Raw genomic sequence first — 27,540 nt, 5'->3', positions numbered from 1 at the left:
TGAGACTGAAACGTGTTTTAATTTTTGACTATAAAGCATGATTTCAAATGTTGATTACAAGCTTTTTTATAGTTTTAAAAAAATTGAACTCTAATTAAAAAACCTTTACCAATATGTTCTTTATGCGTGTTGACCTGAGGCTTTGAAAATGGGTATGCACATACAGTGGAGAGATTTTTGCTGCAACTGATCTGGTACACATGTACACCTAATGTGGAAGCAAAGACATGCATGTCAGCCATTTGTCATCACCACTTATGCCAAGAATGAAAGCTGTTAAAAGTAACTAATTTATTAAATCAATTGTAAATCATTGCATTCCATGAAGACCATTCAACTCCAACTCTAAACATGACAATACGCATCAAGCAGAAGTTGAGTTACCTTAGGGAAGACGAATGGAAGAAAAAAAATTTAAAAGAGGGAAGTGCATTGGAAATTAGGGAGGTTGTTGTGAACAAGAAATAGAAGTGGAGAACAAGAAATAGAAGTGGAGTTGTGGGTAATGACAGGGAGATGTGAGGAGGAAGAAAATAGCTAAGAAGGGTGCAGTAAGAGGGAAAAACTGAGTGCCTATGGACTACATGTGGGAAAATGAAAATAGAAGAAAAAAAGACAAAAGAATGCATACCAGAAAAAGATAGACTGCAAGAAGAATTATGTGTGGCTGAAGAAAGACAGGCATTGTGTTTCTTGTTTGGATTCATCATGGATTATGGAAATGTGAATCTTTGTCAAAGACAAATTTTAGAGTTCAATATTTTGTAAATTGATTCCATTATAATATAAGTTATTTTTTTGTGAGTTTGATCAAATCTTTGGATGCACAAGGACTTAAAACTATGAGCAATTTATACCAAAAACTTGCTGGTTTAAGTCGAGCATTGCCATTCCTATTTGTAGGCTGATGTATGTGAATGTCTTTGATAGGTTATAAACACTATTTTTTGGTTTTTGCGTTTCTATCACAACAAGAGAATCCATTCAATCAGATAAAGTAAATTTTAACCAACCTGGTGTGTATTTAATTCCAAAGTTGATGTTCCAGGCATGGTAGAGAAGATAAAGTTATCAATGTGATATTTGTAGTCCGGAAGAGCACTTTCCCAATCAAGAATTCCTACACAAAATAATGCATATCCAATTGCAGTCAATCCATGAAAGCAATCTGTATTAAAGCATCTACTTAGTTAGCTTTATTTTGAATAATATAAGACAAAAAAATACTGACAACGAAAACTTGAAATATAATAGTACCCACAACTTCAAGTTTTTGTACCTTCAATAAAATCACTCAGGTTCCAACATGTTTATTCAACCACCCAAATATATTTCCAATCCATGAGCTTTGAAACTCTATCCGTTTTCTTGAATGTAGATCATAAGTTTATCACTTTTTATTTCTTTCTCTATCCACCTAGCTCCCTACAACAGTTCATCATAAGAGAGCACCCAAGAAAATCAATTCAACTAATATTTTTCTGTAGTATAATCTGAAAGCATACCGCATTGATTTACTTTTACCTCTAACCCCCAAGAAGAGCAATAGAATGGATAAAATACAGACTTAAGCAAGTTATTGTAAGATCCTCGGTGCTTATCAGTGAAATAAAAAATCTAGAGTAAGGAGGTTGATGAGCTCCTCAATAGAAAATAGAATTTTGTATTGAATACATTAAGTCGCTAAAAATTTACCATGATGGAAGTGCGAATGAGCCTCCTAGAATAGGAAGGGTTTATTCTACTGAACACTAGGGATGCAACTGCAATTGTTTCAACAGCAACATCTGAGCTAGGATTTTGGCCATCAAATTTATAAGCAGCTCTGACAGTGTCCACATCCTCTGGCCTCTAGCAGCATTTGTGGCCATTGTAAGGATCACTGACCTGCATAATTTCAGACAAGCCTCAATAATGTATAAACCCACTTGAGACAATGATAGTATTTTATGACTGAAAGCATTCACACGGTTTATACCTGAGAAAAATATGCTACTTGGGTGAGTAGTAGTCTTGAGAAGATATTATGTGGTCCAGCATATGGAAATCTTTGCGTTGGAGAGCTCACAACCCATGAATCTACCAAACTCCAAACAACTCCAAGAGAGCATTGAGCTATTTAAGTTATTGTTGGGCATGAAGTTTATTGAGCTAGAACAGGAGACATTCCTAGCCACTACGGCTTGGCATAACCTTGAAAGCTAGTTGATGGGGCTTATGGGGTGTGATGCAGTAACTGTGAGACTTGAAACTGTACTTTTTCTAGATAGATCATAATAAGCTTGGTTAGGGCTATTCCTCTTTGATTGGGAATAACATGAGGAATATTTATTATGTCTCTTCTTATGAAATGATGATCTCCTATGCTATGAGAAGCTCCTTGGTCAAAATTTAAGTATTCTATTTAAATAAAAATATATGAGGAAAGAATAGACTTTGTTGAAAGAAATGTTGGAAGACTTACTTCAAAGACTAAGAACAATCTCTGCAAAGACATGCGAATATTTTATATGGTCAAAGTACGAGACAGGTGTGACTAATGTCGGTGCTCCTATTTCTCTATGTTGAAGTAACGACCCACAATTTATAACCAATACCATAGATGAATTAATCAACATTTGAATATATAATATTATCTTCATAAAGTTTAGATTTGTTTGAAAAATACATTATTAGTTTTTAATTGTTTAGGTTGTTCAATTGAATGATACTTAATAAGTGGAATATATTAGAAAAGTTTGTACAATATTAGATGAAAATAGAAAACTACATAAACAAATCAAAGATTAAAATGCATTGTTTAAACATGACCTTACTATATAAAATTTTATAGTAAAATCCTCTCCTAACATATTACTTACTTCCTCCATGGGAACCACCAGCAACAACTCGTGGATAACTTGAGCAGGCGTGTTCATCTTCATATATAAGTGATCACTGCAAGATCACCCAAGGCTTTCTCTTTAGTTAAATAAGCCAACGATCTTGCATTTTAAGTGATTATGTAAACGTAGAGCATATATAAACCACTCTTCTTCCATTGTTATTTTAATTGATTTATAAACCACTCTTCTTCCAAACAAAAAAAATATAGAAGAAAAAAAATTATGCCACTTGTAAAGTTTAAACAAATCAGCATATTGAGAAACATAATTCTGAGTAGGACATGCTCTATTAAGATGCATCTAGTTTAGAATCTTGTTGATAGTGTAGGGATATTCACTACGTTTACATTCTCCTTACAAGTTGAGAACTCCTTGTAGAGGTCTTAGTAGTCTTTCTAGTTCTTGGGACATGTTGGATTGTAGCTATGACACTAAAATTGACATCCTTAAATGCAGATAAATTTTCCTCATAACAATCACTTGTTCCAAACATATCCATACATGATTCATCTATTGTTCCTGGTAATTTTCTTCTTAATTGAGTTTCTTGCTTCACTTTCACCTCAAGTTTAATCCTCTTGATTCCTACATGTGCTTCATTTTCTCCATCAACAATTGGATGTCACTAAAGCCTTTGATTTTCTCCATCTTACTTGAGTTTCTTGCCTCAGCCTTTGATATCACTAAAACATCCCAACTCAAATCTCCACAGAGAAAACAATAACTTGCAAAAAAAAATTGAACAAAAAATAAATGGGAAAATTGATTCTCTTTTGGACAAAGGTATGTTGTTATAATAGGAGTACAAGGCCACAAAGGACACAAAGTATAGTTCATCAAAATAATGGACTTTGAAACTCTAAAACAACAAAGAATAGCTCATCACTTTTGCAACTCTAAAACAATGAAGAATATCCCTTCATTATGGTAACAAGACATCAAGGTTACAACTCATAACAGAGAGAGTACAATTATGCATATGACTATTAGTGACATTATGCAAAAGATGCAGTGACCATGGAATCATCACCAAATAATGGCATTGAACATCAAACTAAAATACATATGCAGTCGTGCTATAGAAAAGAATAATCTAACCATCAACACTAACGACATAGCAGAGATAATGTCTGAAAATAATGGCCATGGCAATCAAGTAGGCATGTTGTTTTGCAAAGGCAAAGGGGTACGAGTATGTTGTGATAAACCCAAACCAATGTTACTTGAATCACAATGATCAATCCAAATATAAGCTTGAGAAATATGTTAAGGAAATGCTATAGCAGTAAGCTTATGAAATACAATGAAGTCATTGCTATATCAATGATGATAACACTAGGGCAGCATGCTATTGTAGTGGTAATGTGCAGCTATAGGAGTTAATGCCATCATTGAGTAGTCCCAAATCAAAAGTCATTAACAATAAAAGAAATATTAATATAATGAATATCATTGATATATCATGAAAGGAAACTATGTTGTATAAAGTGACATGACAATACTATGGAGGTGTTAGCACTGATTAATAATTACATTGGCAATTGCAAGATATTATTTTTCGATGCACTATATAAGTGCACAGTCTTGAACGACAGTCGGCCATGTTTATAGCTAATAATGATGGTGATCAAAAAAGTCATATATTATGACAATGTCACCAAATATGCCATTAAAACAGAGATGACATAAAACCCCAGGATTTACTCACTAAAGTATCGTGCTAAGAATAAATGATCATTTGTGGCAATGACTAACTCACTAACATATCATGCTAATAAACAATGAGCATTTATAGTACAAAACAAATAGAAATCCCAAAGCATTTATTGTACATTTCTTCAAAATGGAGATGCATGATCATTTACTAAGTAATAGCATACAAATCAATTATGTCTTGTGGCAGATAATGTCTTCTAGAAGACCATCAACGACAAGAATCAAGTAAGCTATTGTTATTAAAAAGTGTAGGGACAAAAGGAGTTGATCAAACATTTTGAGATTAAAAATTACTTGCCTCGTGTTCATGACTAATGGCTAATATCTCCCCTCGATCTAGCTTGTGTTGTCTAAGGCCTTGGGAACCATGAAACAAAATAATTTTTAGGTCCTTCTCTGAAGCTTTTTTTGAAATTGGTGAACCTGCATAGACTGATATTAAAACAATTATAAGGTATCATGATGTTATCTCCTTATTACCAAAAAACTTGTTTGAGGATGTTTTCCACCTATGAACTACTTTTGTATATGAGAATCTTTCCTCGGCTTTTGTAAATTTTGTGATCTTATAATATAAAGGGAGTGGTCCTCAAGAATCAGAATCTAGTGATTAAAGAAAACACATAATAATCAACAATAATAAGAGTCTATAAGTCTCAAATAAGTGAGTAAAAATCCAATTCACAATGATAAAAGTTTATACTTAACATGAAAGAACATGTCTATAAAACTGCTATTTAGTCATAAATTTATTAGAGATTTGTCATAGAGAATACCCAAAATGGATTCAATCCAGATGCATTCTTCACCAAGTTAATAAGATCATAAGAGAAGATATTATCTCTCAATAATATGATATTTCCACTAACATTCAGTGTCTTCAAATTTATAACTCAACATTTATCACTTTAGTGTCAGTTTATTTTCAGCATGAATAAGACATTGAGACCAATATAAACTATGAAATCAAGCTAGAATCAACTCCAAAGGGATTGTGATGAACTGGAATCAAATACTATTCATCATATTCCGGAAAATAGTGTTCTAAAAATTTAGGGTGCACTTGTGAGAGAAGAACCTCAATTAATATCTCTTTTGCTGAATTCAAGAGACCAATTAACATTATTTGAAAACATGATTAGCTATAAGAAGTTCTTGTTTTCTCGAAGCACTCGAAAGATTTTCACCATTCCCTCCATGACCCCCAATTGCATAAACAAGACCATCCAACACTACACAAGAAAATTCATAGTGTGCCACATTCATTTTTGCTAGTTTTCTCTGTCTCATGCAATCATAAATCAAATTGATAACTCATATTCATAATTTGCATAAAGAAAAACACTCAAATTTCAAAATGTCATTACATAAGGATAATTCTAATTATAATTGACATTTCATATTCATATTATTCTTCATCAAAAGCAGTATATGTAGTCCCAGGCATTTCATATGTTGATTCTAAATATTTATAGGCATCATACAGAGCTTTGACAGGAGGAATTTAAAAGTACTGCATACTTCATTTTATATGCATGCTTATATTTTTTTAACATATTCTCTTGGGTATGGCTCTTGGGTGCTTCCTGGATGACTAGGTGCACTGTGGGTCCTCCACTGACAGACCCATGAAAAACCCAGACACCCAGGAAGTATCCATACCGTACAAATAATAGGGCTTGATTAGCAGTACCCAGTAACATAGCTTAATGGTTTCAAAATTTTTATAGATGTTTTTATTGAAACTGGCTGTGTGATATACTAGTGATTTAGGCATCAATGTGAAAGCGATCCACTAAAGTTGGCTTTCTTGAGTCCTTGAAACTCAATAGTCAAAATCAATGGATAGGTAGGAGGGAAATCCCATCTATCTATTATCTTCATAAACAAAGTGCAATCACTTTCTACCTACTTCCATGGTAAATATATTTTGTACACTGGAAAACTATTTAATACCCAAAGATATCATCATACATATTATCTATTAACCAAAATTTTAAAAAGATTTTGTATTGCATAATCTTATTTGTAATATGGTATACTATGTTTGTATCCTTTCAAGATTCTTTGATTTAATGTGAGAAAGTTTTAAATTAAATCTAGTCTTATATTTAAGCATTCTTTCTCCATTTGTGTGGTACATTCAAATGTGGATGCTTCCAACTTCCAAGTACACAAAATAGAAAAAGCTTTAAGATATACACGAATAATAAGATAGAAATCCTATCTTATGAAGATCTTTAATGTCTTGAAGCCTATGCTTGGGCTCTATAGTATGTGCAGTTTATGTAATAAAGATCTAGTCATTTTCTTCTATATGGTTTTGCATTCTGTATACTCACAAGGTTCATCTTTGCCATGCAATAATACACAGATGCAAGTCCTGTGTAAAAGATGAAAAGCACTTGGTTGTGCATGAAGCTCCAAACATTCTTACTATTGTACTGAAGTGATTTAAGGTAACAGTTTTAATTTTTCTAGACTGTCTTAATATAAACTATACTATTTTATTCCATTATATTATTTTACAAATTTTCATGGTTGTTTTCATTGTTGGAGAATGGAAAGTTTGGTAAACTAAACAAGCATGTTACTTTCCCACAATTTCTAGACATTAATTCCCAACTTTGACTGACAGGTACAACATGTGGTGATTAATACTGTAATGGCAGAAGGTGTTTACATGCTTTTGTACTCGAGGTGAACAAAAATATTGAATTCTCAGTAGTCTATCAATGATCTTATACTATTTTTGCTTTATTATTGGCTACATTGGAGTTAAAATATGCTCTGGTGCTTATGCTATGGTGTTTGTTCAGGTCTTCTCCATGACCGCCATATGTACTAAAGAAGGGAATTCCTCAAGCTCACATGCCAGCAATGTTAAATCATCCAAATAATTCTTGGCAATCATCAACAAAAGATGGATAGAATGGAAATTACAAAATGAACAATATTCAGTTTTCTCCACTGAACTTAAGAGCTACAAGAATTGATGAAATAGATCCTGATATTGTTTGGAGTTTGGATGATTATGCTGATGGTGGGTGATTTACTGGCATGTATGGTTTGGATGTATATGGTTTCAATCAAGAGAACCTTTCTACAGCCACAACTGACTGTGATGTATATTCAACTTCTAAGGGGTACACAGATTACACTACAGTGATACTGGATCTCTCCTCAGTGGCTCAAATGAAGCATCTTCGAATACAGACAGCTACAGGGATTCAACAAGCACAAAGGGATCGTGTTGAGAAAATATCTAGTTGACTCAAGCTTCATAACTTGTTTCATAGCCTATTTATAAAATTATTGTGCTGAGTTTTGCATTTCCAGTATACAGATGCGTGGTAAATTGACTTATGGAGAGTATCTTGCCTACATTTTGAAGCTCTGGATGTCAAAAAACTCCTTGCTGACTAGATATGTGGTGATCAATTGGTGATTATTTTACGATTCATCTTCCTAGAAAAACATGTTCTTCCTTTTCTAGGGTCAATACTCTTACAATTTGACAACTTGGATCAGATATTTCATATTTGTTCTTGGCACTATTGGCTACAACACTTGGAGTATACTTGGTGGCAGTGAAGCACTAAAGGCTACTGCTTAAAGGACAACATTAGAAAAAGGTAGCCTACTGCTTAAAGGACTCCCGTGCATTGATGTTGATGCCACCTCTATTTGAGGTTGTAAACTTCTTCAAATCGCTTAGGCTTCCTTCTTGACATTGCACATCTTAGTTATTCCTTTGACTGCAACTGGGTTAGTCTGCAGAGCATCCATCTGAGTAAATCAAATTATAAGAAAATAATTTTAAAAATATATTCAAACAAGTCCCTGTAAATGTCTTAAGTTCAAGGTTTCACTACATTTTAATTTTTATATTATCTTTGTCATAGTTAAAGCACTGACTAAGCACGAGTTGCTCAGGTTCATGCATACTTGTACACACAATCACCTCCTATAACACTTCAACAATGACTTATGCTTACTGAAGGCTAAATATCATGATTAATATCTTAGGATGTTAACTTATGACACTCTTCTTGTTATGTATGCTTCCATTCTGGCACTTGAGGGATCTCAGTGGCCTTGGCTGTTTGGAGATGTTTTGAGGTTGTGATTCATGCGCCTTAGATTTTAGAAAAGGCACTTACTAAGAGGGGAGAGGTAGGAAAAGGGTTCAGTGGCCTCGTATGTTAGTAATGATATTTTGGGGGATGGGGTTGGGCATTGTGGTGTGGCCTTCGATGTCAAAAGAGGTTCTAGACCAGGTTGACTTTCTTCTGGGTTTTTTCATTATGGCATTTACAGCCATACATATTTATTTAAGAGTTTTCTGAATTCTGCATTGACCCAGGCCAGAAGGCTTGCTTCAGATAATGCGTTCAATCTCCATCTCCAACTGTGGGTGGTCTTCACCAGCTCTATTCTTCATTAGGGTAATTCTTTTACTTGGTTCTCATGGTTCAGGATTGAACTGCTTGAGGTATATACGATCTCTTTACGTACAATTTTTTACTACTTAGTGTTTGATTAATTTCAGTAACCTAGGGTCTTTTCACCTGAGCACTTACCTATTGTAATTGAATATACTCTTATAACATATTAATGTACTTTGTTAATATTTGGACATTAATACATTGTCTTTCTTTCATTCCATATTTGTCTCTCACAGTCTATTATGTTTTCTAATTATACCTTCACCATACTAACTGAAATTTAACTGGGATCTCTACCTCAAGATTCGTTTTCATCACACACCTAGAGTTAAAACTTTTTTTTGACCATTTATATTTTTTGCATGTCTGTAATTCGGTTTTTAAGTTGATTGAAAGGGGATCATCCTCTGCTAAACATCCAGAATGTAATCTGGATAAAAATATGGAAAATGTGAAGGGTAGCTAAAAGACCAAATCTTATAGAAAATCATTTTAAACAATTTGAGCATTTGGTAAAATGTCACAGGCAACCTGTTGATGGGGACAATGCACTACTGAGAATGAAGAATAAAACAGGGAAATTCTATGAATAAAAATTTAATTTTTCTCATAGTTTTGAAAAAAGACATACCAATTTTCAAAAAATATTTATAAAAAACTCTAGACTGAAGTAATGTAAAGCTCTTAGAATTGCATTCTGATCCTCAAGGATACCATATAAATTCCTCCAAGCCATAGGCGGCCATAGAAAGAAGTAAAAAATCCCCTTTTATTTTTCCTTTTCTAGAAGACAATCAATCTGTAAGAAAATGTGAAACTCACCGGTAGTTTGTATTTGGAAGGAAATGAAGGAATAACCCTTAGCTTAGGAAAAATGGGCAAAAATAGAAAAACAAAGCTGTTGACCTTGAAATTGGCCTCAGCACCATCAGTATCCACCTTATTTGTGTTAGCCTCAGCACTCTAAAAATCTCCCTACACCACTTCCAACAATACCAGATCTAAGAGCTCGATCAGTGGAAACCCTGTTGCCTGGTCATGAAACACACATAAAATTGTGGAAGAGCAGAGGTTTGGCATAGAAAATAATGCTCCTATGTAGCCAGATTAAGGTCAACCATGATGACCCCTCCCGCCATTGATGCAGCTGATGATGCATTGGTCCTTGCCGCTAACTGCAAACAGAGAAATTTTTGTTTGAAGAACAAGCAGCAGACCATTAGTTTACACAGCAACACCAGCAGTTGACGGTGGTGATCGAGAGGGGATTTTAAAAGAATCTTTCCTAATATCAAAAGCTATTTGATATTTGAAGTACAAGAAGATGTAAGATGTAACAGATCTTCTAGGCAAGAAGATACTGGATGGAATGAATTTTCTCCACTAGAAGATATTATGTGGATGGATTATCTTATCTATCCACATCTAAGAATGATGATATTTTAAATCAAGATATCTGTAAGACATCAGAAAATGTATAGAAACTTGAGAACTATCGTGTAGGAATTGATAATCTTGAATGTAATTTTATTGCATCTGATAGCTCTAAAATAGAGCCTCCTCTCCTTGGTGTTGGGGACTAAGATGTTTTGTTACTTCCTTACAAAGAAGTAAACCTAATATCTAGGCAAGACCTTCAGGAAAAAGAAGATTCTTTGGAGTTGGATCGAGAGCCTGAGGAATCTTTAAGCAATCAGTTAAATGTTGATGTCTCATGTACAAACCTAGAGTCTTTTGATGGTTTTGGACAACTATTTACGGAGGAAGAAATGGTGCATATTCAAAAAAAGGAAGAAGGGTCTGAGGACTTTTTTGCAGAATGCAATTGGGAATGATATTTTGTGTACAGAAAGATTTATTGTAGCTAGTGAAACAAACAAATAAGATATGGAGACCACTGTTAAACCAATGTCTCTTGATGGTGTATAATAACCTAAGATTGTAAAATGTTAAGCATTTCCCTATAATTCCAAGCTCATGGAAAGACTAGCATTATGTACATAAACTCTTGAACAAATATTTTGTGGAAGATTTCATTGTACACATTCAACTTATTTTAGATAAAATTGAAAAATCTAGCATTTAGAACAGTCACTTAGAAACAACATTTAGTATAATATGTTGACAAAATTTAAGAAAAAATTGACCATCTTCCTTATGCACACAAGCTACTCTTTAAAAAAAATTTAAAAAAAAACTCCATAACAAAACCAAAAATAAAGTAAGCTGGGAACCTACATGTTTTTCCAACAAACCTCTGAAATTCATCATTTGATTCTTTCAAAAACTATATTTCCCTTATAGGCTGCATTTAGAGAATTCCAACCCTTCAGGAAATCAGATGTCATTGAGGAGGTACTCATATAGAAGATATAGATATGTTTCTGCTAAATATGATATATAAGGCTTGCTATCAAAACCAATAGTAGATTATCTACTATATTTTTTCATGGATTGTGAAAATTAAATGATTTACATTAGTATAAAATCTCTAAGAATAAGTCTCATTGTTAGAAAACTCTTTGGTTCAATATCTTATGTGTGTGAGTCTTGCAAACTCTGTTTTAATTTATAAAAAGAAGTTTTGAAGGATCCATCGCATACCTGAAATGACAGACATTGATGAAAGAGTCACGAGGCCCTGCCCAAGGGATATTGTGTAGCCATTAAACATGTGGGGGTTAGAAAAATCATGCATAAAGAGTAGACAGATGTGAATTACCAACACATAAAACAACTTTCACACCATATAAGTGTACCTTGATACAAATTAGAAGACTTAGTAAATAAATTTGTGTACTTCTCATCTAAAGCAAACTGCATTACTGTATATTCTTATAAAAAGAAATAAAATGAAAATAGGACTTGATATAATGTCTTTTATACCAATGCATCACTATAATTCCCACAATAGTTTAATTTTACTACTTTGTCAAACTCGTGTAGCTATTTTCCATAGAGATAACATAATGATGCAATCATTACTCTATTCATAAATACAATCGTTGCACATAAAATTTAAGTAAATTTAATGATTATCCAACCTAACAGGATTGATAGGACAAACACAAACTCTGAGTACACAATATATTAGAAAAGAAAGATTCAATCTTACCATATCAAGCTGGTTTCCATAACCTGATCCATCCAAAACACATAAAGATATGGGCAAATAGATTCTATACTAAAAGTAGCGTAAACCAAGGTGATATTCCTATGCCACTTGTTGGTCCTTGTACAAAGTCACTTGTCACTTCTAGTTTTAATTCATGTCATCCATCATTAGTTGAGGCTATAGCTGATTTCCTTCCACTACACCAAGAAAGGGGTTCTACTAACAATGCCACAAACCAAACTTTAAAATCCCTTGTACCTGTTATTAATATTGCTCTGCTACCGTTATTGTAATCCCAACATCAAAACCTCATGTAGTTGTCCTAGTTCTTAGAAACACTGAGCTAAAACATAACAGTTCTTGAATTAATCTTGAAACCTGAGGCATGTAGAGATCCAGAATTGCAATACGATAAAACCCGATCTTGCAAAATGCCTAAATTTTTTGTTATATAAGTAAAATTGAAAAAATGTAAACTTCTAAAAATCCGAAAAACTCTAATGAAGAGTTCAAATGAATTATTTTTACTGTAAGCATTGTACTTTAAATTTTAATAATGAAAAAATAGTAAACAAAAGAAAGGAATCATTTTCCTAAGGGGTAGTGGCTACTAACTCCTGTCTAGTTGATGATAGTATGAATGCTGCCATTTCAAAAACTAGACTGAAACTTGTGTAGTAGAGTTTTTTTCCAACAAAATAGGTCATTTTCTATTTACCTGGTTGTACTCTTTTCAGTCCCTTAGACACATTTGTGGTCTCTTGTTGGACATTAATAATTTTATTTTATCTTACCTACTTCAATTCTCTTCCCATCTTGCACATAACACAACTGATCCGAAATGAAGCTCCAAGAATCCGCTAATGGAATGTCATTGGTTAGGAAAAAAGTTTGTAACAAGCCATCTCAGGCTAGACAAATGATAGTGCACTAAATAGTAATGGAAGAGAATAGTATTTACCTAAGTTTGGGTTTAGATTTATTCTCATGAAATTGGCCATATAGGGTTTGCGGAAGAAAGTATTAGTTTTAGCAATTAAGGCTCTTTCTAAAATCTAAGTTTCTAGATTACATCCAACCTCCCTTATCACTACCACTACCCCAGTATGTGGAAAGCTTTAAAACCATCCTCCACAGTTATGGATCAGTGACTTTTATAGCATATCTATACTTACAAATAGAAACTTTTGTCTATCCTCCACAGTTATGGATCAGTGACTTTTATAGCATATATATGCTTACAAATAGAAACTTTTGTCTATGTAACAATATATCTAAAAATGCATCTTCAAAAAGACTTGCCAACACAGCTTACGAACCTAACAATATATTTGAAGGTGATGAGACGAAAACCATTTTATATCCACAATTGTGGTAATTACATCTATATGTATTATACCCATTATCCTTTATCATATTCTCACAGAAAGATGTCCCCGGATAATTATGCTTACTAGTAAATAGACTTATTTGCTTTTAATCATTAATGTAACCAACAATACATAGTGGGCCCATTAACTACTAACGTTTCATTCCTCCTTTGTCTCATACCTTTTTAAATCTGTAACTATTTGTTTTGCATTGATGCTGTTTTGCTTTAATCTCTTCTTTTTAAGTCGGGAGGCAGATTTTGGTTTGGTGGGGAAGTGTCTATGTTACTTCACTATGTTACAATTAGAATCAGAAATAACTTTATTGAAAATTTAAAAATGAAACAATCAAACATGATGAACAGGCCAGGAAACAATTTAGGCTGGACAATACAATAGTAGGAAATATGGATTCAACATAAAACACATTAAAAATAGAAGCCTCTAGAAACTTTTGGATTTGACAAGGCAGATCTATTCACTAATTCTTGAGGGGCAAAATATCACGGTTCTGTTCACAAAGAGTATCCACTACCTTAGAAGTTTATTACACTGCTCTAGATAAGGGTTTCACCCTTTTTCAGAGTTTACTATGTTCCAAGAGATATTTATCTTTGAAGGTCTACTTAACCAAGATCAAGTGATTGTTTTGAAGATCAAAAGATTTTCCCATAGGTGAACAACTACTCTATGAAAAGAGAGAATGACTGTTGTAAAAAACTCAAGACAGGTTGCCTGTTCTTGACAAGTTTTTCTCGCTTTTTGAAGATAATATTCATTATGAAGAGATAGAATATACTAACTATTAGAAGAAATTAAAGGTCTAAACATTTGTTATATAATGAATAGATATAGTCATAAAGGATATATGTTACAAGGATACTTGTTATCATGACAAAGAGAAGCTATGCAATTGATTGTATAAAATAGTGAAAGGAAGCCTATCTTATATCATTCAAACTTTAAAGTTGAAAGTTCAAACTTCAAATTATAACTATGCCTCATCTAGGTTATCTATGTCACTTTCTAACTGAAGCAGTCGTCATTCAATGGAAGTCTAACCAATTTCAGTAGTACCGCCTTGTCAATCTACTTAACATATTTAGAGTCAACATCCAAACATGCTATTCGAGACTATCAATATTCACCAGCCTGCCTATCCTAACATCTTAAAGCACGATGAACAATAACTTGTTTCTACTTCTTTAGAGGTAAGATTATATTTCATTAGATGTAGGATCTTATAAAAATAAGCCATCAAAAAATGTAAATTATATTTTTCTATCAATCCTCTATTTCTTTCTCCTTCCATTTGTTGTAAATTATATTTGTCTATCAATCCTCTACAATTGATGATAACAGATTATCCAAAGCTTGAAGAGCTGCATTGCTTTGTATATTTAACTTCCTTGCTGAAGACTCAAATATTCAGGTGTAATAAGTTGGAGAAAGTTACTTTGCCAAGAACGTTGAAGAATCTCATATTAAATTCTTGCAAATAACTAAAAAATAGGTCAGAAATATCTCAACTGAAGAATCTGGTTGGATTGATTATTTCTCAGTATGGGTATCTCGAGCTTGATTTGCATCTTAAGTCTATCATTTCTTTCTAGAGAATCACATTTGATGGTTGTGGGAAGCTAAAGTCTATTCAGCTGAACAAATGTCAAAATATGAAGAGAGTATCAGGAAACTTTGATGTGGACTGGATATTGATTTGTGGTTGTCTCAAGCTTGAGGAGTTGTCCATACATGTTTGTCCTAGAACAAGCTACCAAGAAATATTTTGAATCTCATTAAGTGCAACATTCCATACATTCACAAAAGATCATAAGAATGGATGATCTTTCAAAGCTGACAGAGTTGGACATCACTAAGTGTCTGGAGATGGAGTTGCCATTTCTTGTTGAATTGAGGTGCCTGGAGAGAATTACCGCTAACTCTTCTAAGAAGTTTCATATGATAATATTGCTAACATAAGTCTTTACAATCATAGTGCAGCGGAGCATAAATTTGGAAGTGGTGGGAGGGATATGAAATTTTTGAAAGCCTACAGAGCTATGCATTAGTGAGTGTCCTCGTCTTAAGAACTTGCCTATATTCTATGGTCTAAGTAGTCAAGAAACCATTACAATTGATAGATGCGGGAAGCTTAATCATCTAAAGCTGACTGATGGCAAGATTTCAGAAGGGGTGTGATGTAGATTTAGCATAAACTATTTCGTGCAGTTGTGGATATTGGATTGTTTGGCGCTTGAAGAGCTTCCTTATTTTGCACATAGAACTTGCTTGGAGGGAATTCAAATAATCAAGTGTACAAAGCTACTAAATATAACTGTTCTTTCTCGTCTAAGGAATCATGAAAGGATTAAAATTAATGGATACAAGAAGCTTAATCACCCCCAGCTGACTGACATTGATTGTGCAATTACTAAAGTAGTCTCGAGTAGCTTTTTCCCAGGTCATCTGTCACAGTTGTGGATATTGGATTATCCAGAGTTTGAAGAGCTATCTTGTTTTGTGCATCTAATTTTCCTAGAGAGGATTCACATATTGAGGTGTAGGAAGCTAAAGAAATAATATTTCCAATATCATTGAAGAATCTTCAATTGGAGTCTTTTAAAGAATTGAAAAGTGTATCAGAAATATTCCATCTGAAGAATCTGGTAGAATTAATTATCTCCTAGTGTCGGTAGCTTGAGTCTAAGTTGCGTCTTGAGGGTGTGGACTCTCTCCAGAGTATTACATTTGATGGTTGTGGGAAGATGATTGTAATTGATTCTTGTGAGAAGTTGTAGAGAACATTATTTCCAACTACACTCATCAAACTCAGAGTGTATAGGTACAAAAAAAAAAAATGGTGGCAAGAATTGGCAATCTTACAAAGTTAACAAACATGTGCATTGGTGAGTGTCCCAAACTTGAAGAGCCGCCAATTCTAACTGGACCGATCAAGTTGAAAAGTATTAATATTGAGCTACTTGGATTCACAAGACTGTAATCCTCTTAACTGACATCTTAACTTGTCCTTGATTCTTGTTGCCACAGAGATTACTAAGGTCTCTAGAAATGAATAGACTCTAAATTTCAACTCCTCTACTTCCAAGAAATTGATCACAAGACAGTATGAAATTTCACTCTCGAGTCTCCTTCAATACTCATCCAAGATAATCTCATTTAAATTTACGAACTTTTATAAGACAAATCCAGCCTATAAGATACACCAAGCTCTTCCTCCCTCTCAAGCTCCTTGATTCAACTTATAACTTTGATGATTGTATGTCAAATAAACTAGGCTTGTTGCCCACTCGTTCTTTAAGATTGTCAAATTGAAGTTAGATTTCTATTTACCAAATCTACCATCATGACCCGAGCAAGCTGGGTTGATACATATCTTTATGCTCCTTCCACTCCAAGCAAGGGGAGTACTTTCTTTACATGTTCAAGAGATAGAGACTTAGAAATCTCCTTAGATAATCATTGTCCTGATATTATTAATGAACAAATTGAACTTAGCAGATGGTTAAGAAATATAATAATCCTTGTTCTATTTAGAAACAAAGTCAACGTCAAGTCCAGTCCACTTTAGAGAATTAAAGTACTTCTCAGTATATATCAAGTCTAGATACAACTCTCACCAATACTTCACCCTTCACAGTATAAGAATAATGATTAAAACTTAAGAGTAATAATAAGACTCTGTTTAAGACTACTGATCATTGAATAAAACAATCATGTTGATCACAACATCTTGTAGATGCAAAAAATAATGGCTACAAAATGAATGAATACAATCTTAAAGATCCCCTGCTCAAATGATGATTTTTCATAGCCTACAACAACCAAGACAATGTCTTCAACTATCATGATGAATCAAAGGCCACACAAGAAGATTCCTTGATGTTCAGTTGTATAAGACTCTGTCTACTGAAGACAGTTCATGAGATAATTGCTCCAACATGTAAACTCTTAGCTTATCATAAACCACACAAGATGAGACCAACAGCTATGCGCAATCAGATTTTCCAACAACTCTTCATCCATACAAAGAGTAACTCAAATATGCAGACTATGAACTAGAAGAAAAACTAGCAGACTATGAACTAGAAGAAAAACTAGCAGCAAAATAATATCACAGAGATTAAATATACTAGTCCAACAACAAAGAATAGACTACAAAAAGCATATAAGAAGTATAAGCTCTCTCACAACTACCATGAATATTTTCCATAGAATAGTGCCAATAATAATGATAGACATTAGACATCATGAAACTTGAGGTATCCAAACATCCAATCCTAGTTCTGGATCTTTACTACAACATGGCTCTGATACCATGTTAAATTTTGTAGCCAGACTAGCATAAACAGAGAGTTAAAACTAAAACAGAATGCTATAGCAGATTAGAGTCATGACTATAACATATAATCACATACGATGATGCTTACAAAACCATCGAGAATTGAAATATGGTGAGCCTTTATTCTGAGAGAACTAGAGCATCTCTACAGCCTCAGAGCAAAATGAAAGAGGATAACACAACCAGAATGTAACGAAAAACTCCATCAAGGGGCAAAGGAAACCATACATAAAGTTCTGAGAAGCATGTTCAGCCAATTCCAGGTATAAAGATCCTTCTCACAGCTATTAACTTCAACAAATAACAACCACAACTCTAAAAGAAAAAGTGGTTAGACAACAAAAATGTCAACCTTGACTCTATATGTATGCTTCAATTAATTTATTTATTTCAGAAGGGAGAGATATACTTCGTTATATGCTTTTGAACTGTAGCTCTTCTAAGATAAAACTCTACACTGAAAGAGTTGTTTCAGTTCATAAATAGAAACTTGCCTTTTCATTCCTTATATTGCCATTTCTGTGACTCAAATCATGGGTTTTACAAATTCATTCCTCTCTATGTCACTTATCTTCTCTTGTTTGTCGCCATGATGGGTCATCAACAAGAAGACAGCGCGGTGTGTGGGATCAACAACTATCCATTTTCAAATGGCACATGAAAATGTCTTCCGGGATTCAACTTTCTGGATTACAGTAATCACACAAAGGGAAGCCATCCGACTCTATTGGAGCAACTGAGCTGCAATAGTAATGCTTAAAAATGGAGCAGTTTGAGAGAATAAACTAGCCTAGGAATGATTATGACACCATCATAAACATAACTGGCACCGAATGCTTGTAGGCATGTATAGAAGACTGCATTTGTAGAGTTTTTATCTAGAATGGAAATCGGAAATACTGTTGGAACAAGTCAATGCGTCTGCTAGGAGGCCAAGAAGATAATACTAGTATAGCTTTTGTTAAAGTCTACATGGACTCTGTCTCTGTTTCTTCCACAACTATTCCTACAGTGGCTGCTCCTTCTGTGGTATTTCCTCCAATGCCCGTACCTTCTACACCGTCCAAGGAAGGTAACGGGCAAAAGGGGATGCCTTGTAATTGTAATGTCCCATTTTTTTTAGGAGTTAATTATAAAGTTATCAATTAAAAAAATTATATATTACAAGGTAACTTTATAAATTAAATAAAAAATAATCTTCTAGAGGTTGCTGGAAGAAGCGGAGAAAAATTAAAAAGGGAGGCCAACCTATCAAGGAAAAAAGAATAACTAGGCATTGAGGGCTCATTGCCTATCATCGAGATTTATTATTGATTTTTGCTTATGTGCGTTGTGGAGCCTAGGGTTTCTGCAAATAGTCACAATTGGCCATTAAGAACGAAAACTCTCAATTGGTACGCAATTTTGAGAGTGTGAGAGATCACCTGAATTATTGCAACTGTGGGAAGGATATTTCAGTCCTTTCATTTGTGCTTAATTGCTGATTTGGAGTTTACAATGGAGTTGCACTTTCACCATATCATCTTCAGCATTCAGTCTCCACCATTTGATCAATCCAGTGGCCTATTGGTACGGGTCATTACAGTGGTATCAGAGCGGTTTCCTGCCAACCTGATAGGGTTACCCAACCACCATTTAATTTAGTTTACAAAAGAACCAACATAACTGAAAATATGGCTGAGAGACATTCTCAAAGCCCATCCAGAAGTGTACGAGATGATGAAACTTTACAGCAACAGGAGAGGCTTCTACAGTTAATAGAGGCAAGTACACAGGCAATGATGGTTATGATGCAACATTTGATTGGGGAAAATAGGAGGAATAATCATAATAATGACCAGGATGATAGGAGCATAGCAGGATCACAACATAGGACACGGTCTGGAACAGCTGACAAACCCACACGTCCTACATTCAGAGAAGAAACTCCAGCACGCACACTTGATGCTATGGTAACAGATATTGCAGATGAACTCCGACAAGCGAGGAATGAGTGGGATTCATTACCAGAATATGTACAGGATGGATGGACATTTAACAGGTACTTGAACTATAGAGTTGCCAGGAAGAAGCAAGTAGATAAACACAGTGAGTTGCAACAGGTCACCAATAAGTTGGTATTACCCACATTTGATGGCAGTGGAAAAATGATTGCTCGTGCTTAGATTCATAAGGTGGATACTTTCCTATCTTTGAAGACGATGAGAGAATTTGAAGCACTCAAGTATGCCGCTTTAGACTTACATGGGGCAGCACATGATTGGTGGACACATGGCATGATCACATTGCAACACAATCAGGTAACCACTTATCAGGAGTTTGTGGATAGATTGATAGAAAGGTTTGATAAAAAAAATCTTGAAGTTTATTTTCGGGAGTTAGCCCAGTTGAGACAGTCAGGAGGCTTAGAACAATTTATCAATGACTTCCAGAAGCTTGCAGTGATGGTGCCTGACATTTCAGAAAGAAGGCTAGTCATTTTATTCACAGAGGGATTAACTGAACCACTCAAGGGGTGGGTAAAGGCCTTTGATCCTCCTACATTACAGGAAGCCATGAAGAAAGCCCGCAGTATGGAACTTGCAGCTCCAGCAAACCGGTTTAGTTCAAAGAGTTCTTCATCATTTAGAGATAACAAAGGGGAATTCAGCAAGGGTAAAGAAAAGGTTAGTGACTCAAAAGACAAGCTAGTTGCACCTTGGGATAAGGAAACACTTAATGACTTGCATAAGAAGAAGCCATGCTTCTTTTGCAAAGGTCCCTATGAGTTTGGTCATGATTGTCCTATGAAGCCTAAGGGGAAGGCTAACCAGGTGATGTGGGCTTATTACGAAGGTTCAGATTCAGACATCTCATGGCACCATGATGAGGATCTTGATGAGGCAAAGGGTGAACAAGAGGTAGATAGTGCTGAGAAAAAAGAGGCTCCAGAGATGCATTTACAGGAGGCACGTCTGTCTAGTATTCAAAGAGAGGGATCTTTCAAATTTCAGGGAGTCTTGGCAGGACAAAAGATTATTACTCTGTTGGATACAGGTGCCACGCATAATTTCATTGATGCACGATTTGTGGAGAGGCGTGGACTTATTACTAAGGAGTTCGAGGGACTGAGAGTTAAGGTAGCTGATGGATATACTCTTCGTTGTGATAGGATGGTGCGAGATCTACCTTTGTGCCTGAACAACTATGAGTTTAAGGCGGACTATCATGTGGTCAACATGGGTGACATGGACATAGTACTTGGGATGCAATGGCTACATTCTTTGAAGGAGGTTACCCTGAGATTGGAGGATATGGAGATACGATTCGTGGTGGATGGCAGGACTCGTGTGCTGAAGGCTATCCGTAATGGTGATGTCAAGACTATCTCATTTAGGCAGTTGGAGAGGTTAGCCAAACATAATAATATAGAGTGGGCGGCAATATGCACTTTGATGCCTACCCAGGAGGGGCAACATAAGACTGAATATCATCCAGATATTCAGAAATTGAGAATCAAATATGGGAAGGTATTCAATGAGATTCCACCAGGCAGGCCACCAGACAGAGGTATTGAGCACATTATCGAGTTAGAGGAAGGTGCTAAGCCTGTCATGATCACACCATACCGGCACCCAAAACGACTCAAAGATGAGATCGAGAGGACCATCAACGAGTTGCTAGCAATGGGACACATCAGACCAAGTAAGTCACCCTTTGCATCTTCTGTTGTTTTGGTAAAAAAGAAGGATGGTACTCTACGAATGTGTATTGATTACAGGGTGTTGAATAAGAGAACTATAAAGAACAAGTATCCCATCCCACGCATCGATGAGCTGATAGACGAATTGCATGGGGCTTGTTATTTCACAAAAATTGATTTGAGATCAGGCTATCACCAAATCAAAGTTCGAGAGCAGGATATTGAAAAAATTGCTTTTAGATGTCATTACGGGCATTTCGAGTTTGTAGTCATGCCTTTTGGTTTGACTAATGCACCTGCCACTTTTCAGTCCACTATGAACAAGGTCTTCCACCATCAATTGAGGAAATTTGTGCTAGTGTTCTTTGATGATATTTTGATCTATAGAAGGACATGGCAGGAAAATTTAGAGCACTTGGAGACAGTATTAAGCATTTTACAGAGTGAGTCCTTGTATGCCAAGGAGTCCAAATGTGATTTGGGAATGACAGAATTGTTGTATCTTGGACACATCATTAGTGCGGAAGGAGTGCAAATGGATCCTGAAAAGATCCGTGCTATTGTTGATTGGCCACCACCAGAGAACCTTACACAGTTAAGAGGGGTCCTTGGTCTATGTGGATTCTATCGCAAGTTTGTTAGTGGCTACTCACGACATGCAGCGCCCATAACAGATTTGCTGAAGAAAGGGGCATTTGTGTGGACTCGGGAGGCACAAGAGTGTTTTATACGGTTCAAGGAAATAATGGCTAAATGCCCAATATTAGCATTACCTGATTTCACAAAGCCATTTGAGCTTCAATGTGATGCTTCTGGAGAGGGAGTTGGTGTTGTACTCATGCAAGACAAGCATCCTATAGCTTATGAGAGTAGGAAACTCAGAGGGGCTGAGAGATCATTCAGCATATATGATAAGGAGATGTTGGCCATCATGCATGCCTTGGCCAAGTTCAGATAGTATCTTGTGGGCAGCAAATTTTGTATTAAAACTGATCATAATAGTTTGAAGCACTTTTTGGGACAGCGGGACCTAAATGATCATCAGCAGAAGTGGGTGAGTAAGTTACAAGCATATGATTTTGATATCACATATGTTAAGGGGACACAGAATATTGTTGCAGATGCTTTATCCCGTAGGCCACACCTCACTTCTCTGATTCAGATATCAGAGGATTGGCGACACTTGATTGTAGCAGAATATACCAAAGACACGTGGGCCTCTGCTATAGTGGAGGGGACAACAATCGACACCAGATACACTCTCATAGATGATTTGATCATTTACAATAACAGGATTTACTTAGTCCCAAGATCGAAAGTGAAGCAGTTAATTTTGAGAGCATTCCATAATTCACCTATAGTAGGCCATTCTGGGTATTTCAAGACTTACAGGTTAGTACGGGAACGGTTCACTTGGAAGGGACTTAAGGCTGATGTTTAGCAGTATGTGCGTGAGTGTCATGTTTGCCAGCAGAACAAACAAGAGCACACTTATCCAGCAGGGCTCCTACAGCCACTTCCTATTCCTGACAGGAAGTGGGAGTGCATCTCTATGGATTTTATTACGAGCTTGCCCAGGGCCCAGGGGCGCGATTGTATCTATGTGGTGGTGGATATGCTGACAAAATATGCTCACTTCTTTCCTATCGCTACTACATACTCAGCAACTCAGGTGGCAGAGGTCTTCTTCAGGGAGATTTTTAGATTACACGATTTACCTCGGAGCATTGTGAGTGACAGGGATAGCCGCTTCATGAGTCACTTTTGGTAGGAGATATTTCGATTGTGTGGCACTGAGCTTACACCTAGTACCAGTTATCACCCATAGACTGATGGTCAAACAGAGATTGTAATCAAATGGGTGGAAGGGTATTTGAGAAATTATGTGGCAGATCAATAGCCAGCTTGGTTCAGATGGATATATCTTTGTGAGTATTGTTACAATACTACATATCATATGACTATACAAATGACACCCTTCATGGCACTTTACGGTTATGAGGCACCTAGTTTCTTAGATTTGTTGTTGGGAGACAGTCGAGTACCCCGTGCAGGTGAACTATTATAAGAAAGTAAGGATATAGTTGCTACTCTCAGAGACAACATTGCTAGAGCTCAGAACAAGCAAAAACAGTATGCAAACAAGAAGAGGACTCTGTAATGACCCTTACTATTAAGGCCACTAAAACCCTCAAACTGAACTGAGACAATTTGTCAAACACTTGGCATGTAACTGAATAGAGCTGCGAATAGGGCTAATTGTTGTGCAACGAAACCACAAAGTACAATGCCAATATCGAAATGTAATGTAATGAACAATAACAGTACCAATAACAATATTCAGAATATGGAAACTCTCAGATTTGATACTTTCAGAATATAAGGACTGTGGTGTCTAATACATATGCATATGAATATAGATTGATAACAACATATAAACCTTCATATTCAATCCTATCAATGCATGCAAATCTGATTACAACTGATTATAATGGACTGAGCTGTGCATCTACATTAATGACTGATTTTACAATATCAGATTTAGGGGACTGTCACAACTATGCACTTCTAATACATCAAACCCTTGACAATGCAATGCTATGACATGACAATAACCCAGTTCAGATTATATGATAGATGACTGGTTTACAACAGCAACTAATAACTGGAGATAACCAACAATGCAATGACAGTGCTGACTGTTCAACTATTTGTATGCAACACCTTTGACAATCAAAAACCTCAATATGTGCACCTGGTATTGCTGCTAGAGATGTCTGATGTAAACCGCTGCCAAAGACACTAAATCCTCCACAAACTGCCCCCAAACGAACCCCCAAATTGCTGTTGCTGATTCTACTGGCAAGGCCGTACCCAGGCCAGCATGTATGGCCCCTATATAAAAATAATGCTGGGGTTTTGGGACCCCCAAATGCAAGGAATATGGGCGCCTAGGGTTAGGTAGTAACCCTACCAAACCATAAAAAATAACTCCAAGGGGTTGAAAAGATATGAGCAATTATGTGGTTCCAAACCCTGATTTGACAATTCTGAAAATGCACAAATTTTGTCTTCAAACCCTGCCAAACGCTTCACCAATGCTAGGGTAAATCTGAAACCCTTATTCCAACCAAAATAAACCCTTCAAACAATTTCTCAATGAAGTTCCAATGAGATGGCTGAATACCAACTCCAATTATGCAACCCTTCAGTAGATATTTCACTACCTCAGTTATGCCAATCTAGGGGAGTGATTCGTTCCCAAAGATCGAATAGTATTTGCAGACCCAAGAGACTACAAATTGCTCCACAATGGAAGAAGTAGAAGAAATCTCAAATCCAAGCATGTCCAAAATGAGAGGCCCAGCCCTCTATTTATTCACTTTTCTAAGAAGTTTCTAGAACTTCTAGAAACATCCTTTATAAAATCTCATTATAATGCACTTTTTATAATAAAGTAATTTTATAAAACAAAAAGTGCAACTCAACTTAAAATTATAACATGTAAGCCCCAATAACACATAATAATAAAATATAACCTCTTAACACTTCTTCAAGAGCAAAATATGACCATCTGATCTGCAGAATTGACTCTCTCTCCACACCATTTGCCTACGAGAGTCGAGGATAGGCAAATCCGGCACGCTACACGAGGTCAGCCAAAAATGGGGACATTACAGACTCAGCGTAGTTTTGAGGTAAATGATATGGTTTACCTCATGTTGCAGCCATATAAGCAGTCCACTCTCAAGAAGAGTGGTGCAGAGAAACTCAAGCCACGCTATTATGGACCATTCAAGATCATCAAACGAGTTGGTGAGGTGGCTTATGAGTTGGAGCTTCCCACAGATAGTAGAGTGCACAATGTGTTTCATGTATCACACCTCAAAAAGGCGTTGGGTCAGAATGTGATGCCTTCTGCAGTATTACCTCCCTTGGATGATGAGGGGAAATTGATCTTAGTGCCAGAATCCATTCTAGATAGTAGAGAGAAGCAGCTTCGCAGGAGAGTAATCAGAGAGTATCCAGTTAAGTGGAAAGATTTACCTATTGAAGATGCTACTTGGGAGGGAGAAGTGATTTTGCAGCATCCAGCATTAAGATTGCTTGAGGCCAAGCAATTTTAGGAGGGGCGGACTTGTAATGTCCCATTTTTTTTGGAGTTAACTATAAAGTTATCAATTAAAAAAATATATATTACAAGGTAACTTTATAAATTAAATATAAAAAAATCTTCTAGAGGTTGCTAGAAGAAGCGGAGAAAAATTAAAAAGGGAGGCCGACCTATCAAGGAAAAAAGAATAAATAGGCATTGAGGGCTCATTGCCTATCATCGAGATTTATTATTGATTGTTGCTTATGTGTGTTGTGGAGCCTAGGGTTTCTGCAAATAGTCACAATTGGCCATTGAAAACGAAAACTCTCAATTGGTACACAATTTTGAGGGTGTGAGAGATCACCTGAATTATTGCAACTATGGGAAGGATATTTCAGTCCTTTCATTTGTGCTTAATTGCTGATTTGGAGTTTCCAGTGGAGTTGCACTTTCACCATATCATCTTCAGCATTCAGTCTCCACCATTTGATCAATCCAGTGGCCTATTGGTACGGGTCATTACAGTAATAGGTTGCTTTTTTGTGTTCGTAGCAATTTTGTCATTAATTTCGTTGTATACATGCAGATCCAAGATGAAAGCATTTCAAGAGCATTATAAATTTGAACATTAGGCTTGAGGGAATTTAGTTTTCAAGAGATGGACACTGCAACTAGAGGCTTCAAGGAAAAAATAGGAAGTGGCGCCTTTGGAAAGGTATACAAGGGTGTTTTATCTAATGGAAAATCTATTGTTGTGAAGAAGCTTAATGAACAGATCCTTCAAGGCAAAAGAAATGGGGAACACGAGTTCAAAACAAAGATGATATCATAAAAATCTTGTTAAACTATATGGTTTTTGTCATGAGGGCTGCCACAGAATGTTGGTGTATGAGTACATGCCCAATGGATCTCTGGACAGAGTTTTATTTAAGGGTACAAGAGTTCTTGATTGGGATCTGCACTTTAATATTGGGTTGGGAGTACATGAAGAATGTACAAACCCTATGATTCATGGTGATATAAATCCCCAAAACATCCTGCTGGACAAAAATTACCATATTAAGATTGCAGACTTTGGAATTTCAAAATCGATTGGCGCAAAACAAACAAGGACATATACTCTTTCCCGTGGCACTATTGGTTACATAACACCCGAGTAGGAAAAATATATTGGAGTTACTGTCAAGGTGGACATTCACAACTTCAGGGTAATGCTTTTGGAAATTAGTTGTAGTAAGATGCTCGAATCGGAGGCCTCAAAAAATGAAATGGTTTTATCTGATTTTCTCTACTTTGGACGCTTAACCCTGCATCCTTCAGTAGCGCGTGGCCCTACTACTCTAAAGGGAAGGGTCACTCAAGAAGAATAGTGATCGTCCTTCATTCACCTGGATGGATGGATTGGACTAAAGGTCCTCTATCTATAAACGAGTAAAGAGCAACTACCCTACTATTCTATTTTGAAAGCTGGAAGGAAGGGCCTATTAACATTTTTGCCCAAAAAATAAACTATAAAAAGCAAGAACTTACCATTTATATTCAATTGAAGGGCACGGAGATGACAAAAGTGCAACGGGCAAGGGAAAGGCTGCTGGAACTAAAACGATAAAGTAGCTAGATCCTCCTTTGATAGACGGTAGCAGTAACAAAAATCTACAAGGAGCAAAACCGTCGAAGAAGAGAACAGCTAGGGCATAGCGTACAAATATCTTGCTTCTTGTAGCACAAATACCCTGATCCAAATATCTTGCCTCTGATTACTCCATTACGATGAGTTTCCATGAGTGGGTACGCAGCTTCGGTGCCTCTGAATGCTCCATTTCAAGGAGTTTGTGCAGTGATGCCTCTGATTACTCCATTTCATCGAT

General features: G+C 35.8%; 2 long non-coding RNA genes across 9 annotated transcripts; both read right to left on the bottom strand.

Annotated features, from left to right (window-relative positions):
• LOC149545349 (uncharacterized) lies at window positions 1–27,540 on the bottom strand. 8 transcript variants are annotated; one of them, XR_016353567.1, is made up of 8 exons: window positions 27,203–27,336; window positions 11,654–11,690; window positions 4,900–5,033; window positions 1,979–2,937; window positions 1,696–1,887; window positions 1,280–1,425; window positions 1,014–1,120; window positions 1–208 (listed from the first exon to the last, which is right to left on the bottom strand). It is a non-coding gene; the product is annotated as an uncharacterized LOC149545349 (long non-coding RNA). The 8 variants fall into 8 exon arrangements; XR_016353566.1 differs by having other exon boundaries at window positions 2,862–2,937; XR_016353568.1 differs by lacking the exon at window positions 1,696–1,887 and having other exon boundaries at window positions 2,862–2,937.
• LOC149545350 (uncharacterized) lies at window positions 9,716–10,077 on the bottom strand. Its single transcript, XR_016353572.1, has 2 exons — window positions 9,956–10,077; window positions 9,716–9,848 (listed from the first exon to the last, which is right to left on the bottom strand). It is a non-coding gene; the product is annotated as an uncharacterized LOC149545350 (long non-coding RNA).

The sequence above is a fragment of the Cupressus sempervirens genome, chromosome 7, assembly GCF_028749045.1.
Source record: "Cupressus sempervirens isolate cs-2001-9-10 chromosome 7, ASM2874904v1, whole genome shotgun sequence".
Taxonomy (NCBI): Eukaryota; Viridiplantae; Streptophyta; class Pinopsida; order Cupressales; family Cupressaceae; genus Cupressus; species Cupressus sempervirens.
The sequence above is the reverse complement of the archived record's forward strand: the minus strand, read 5'-3'. Positions and strand labels throughout refer to the sequence as shown.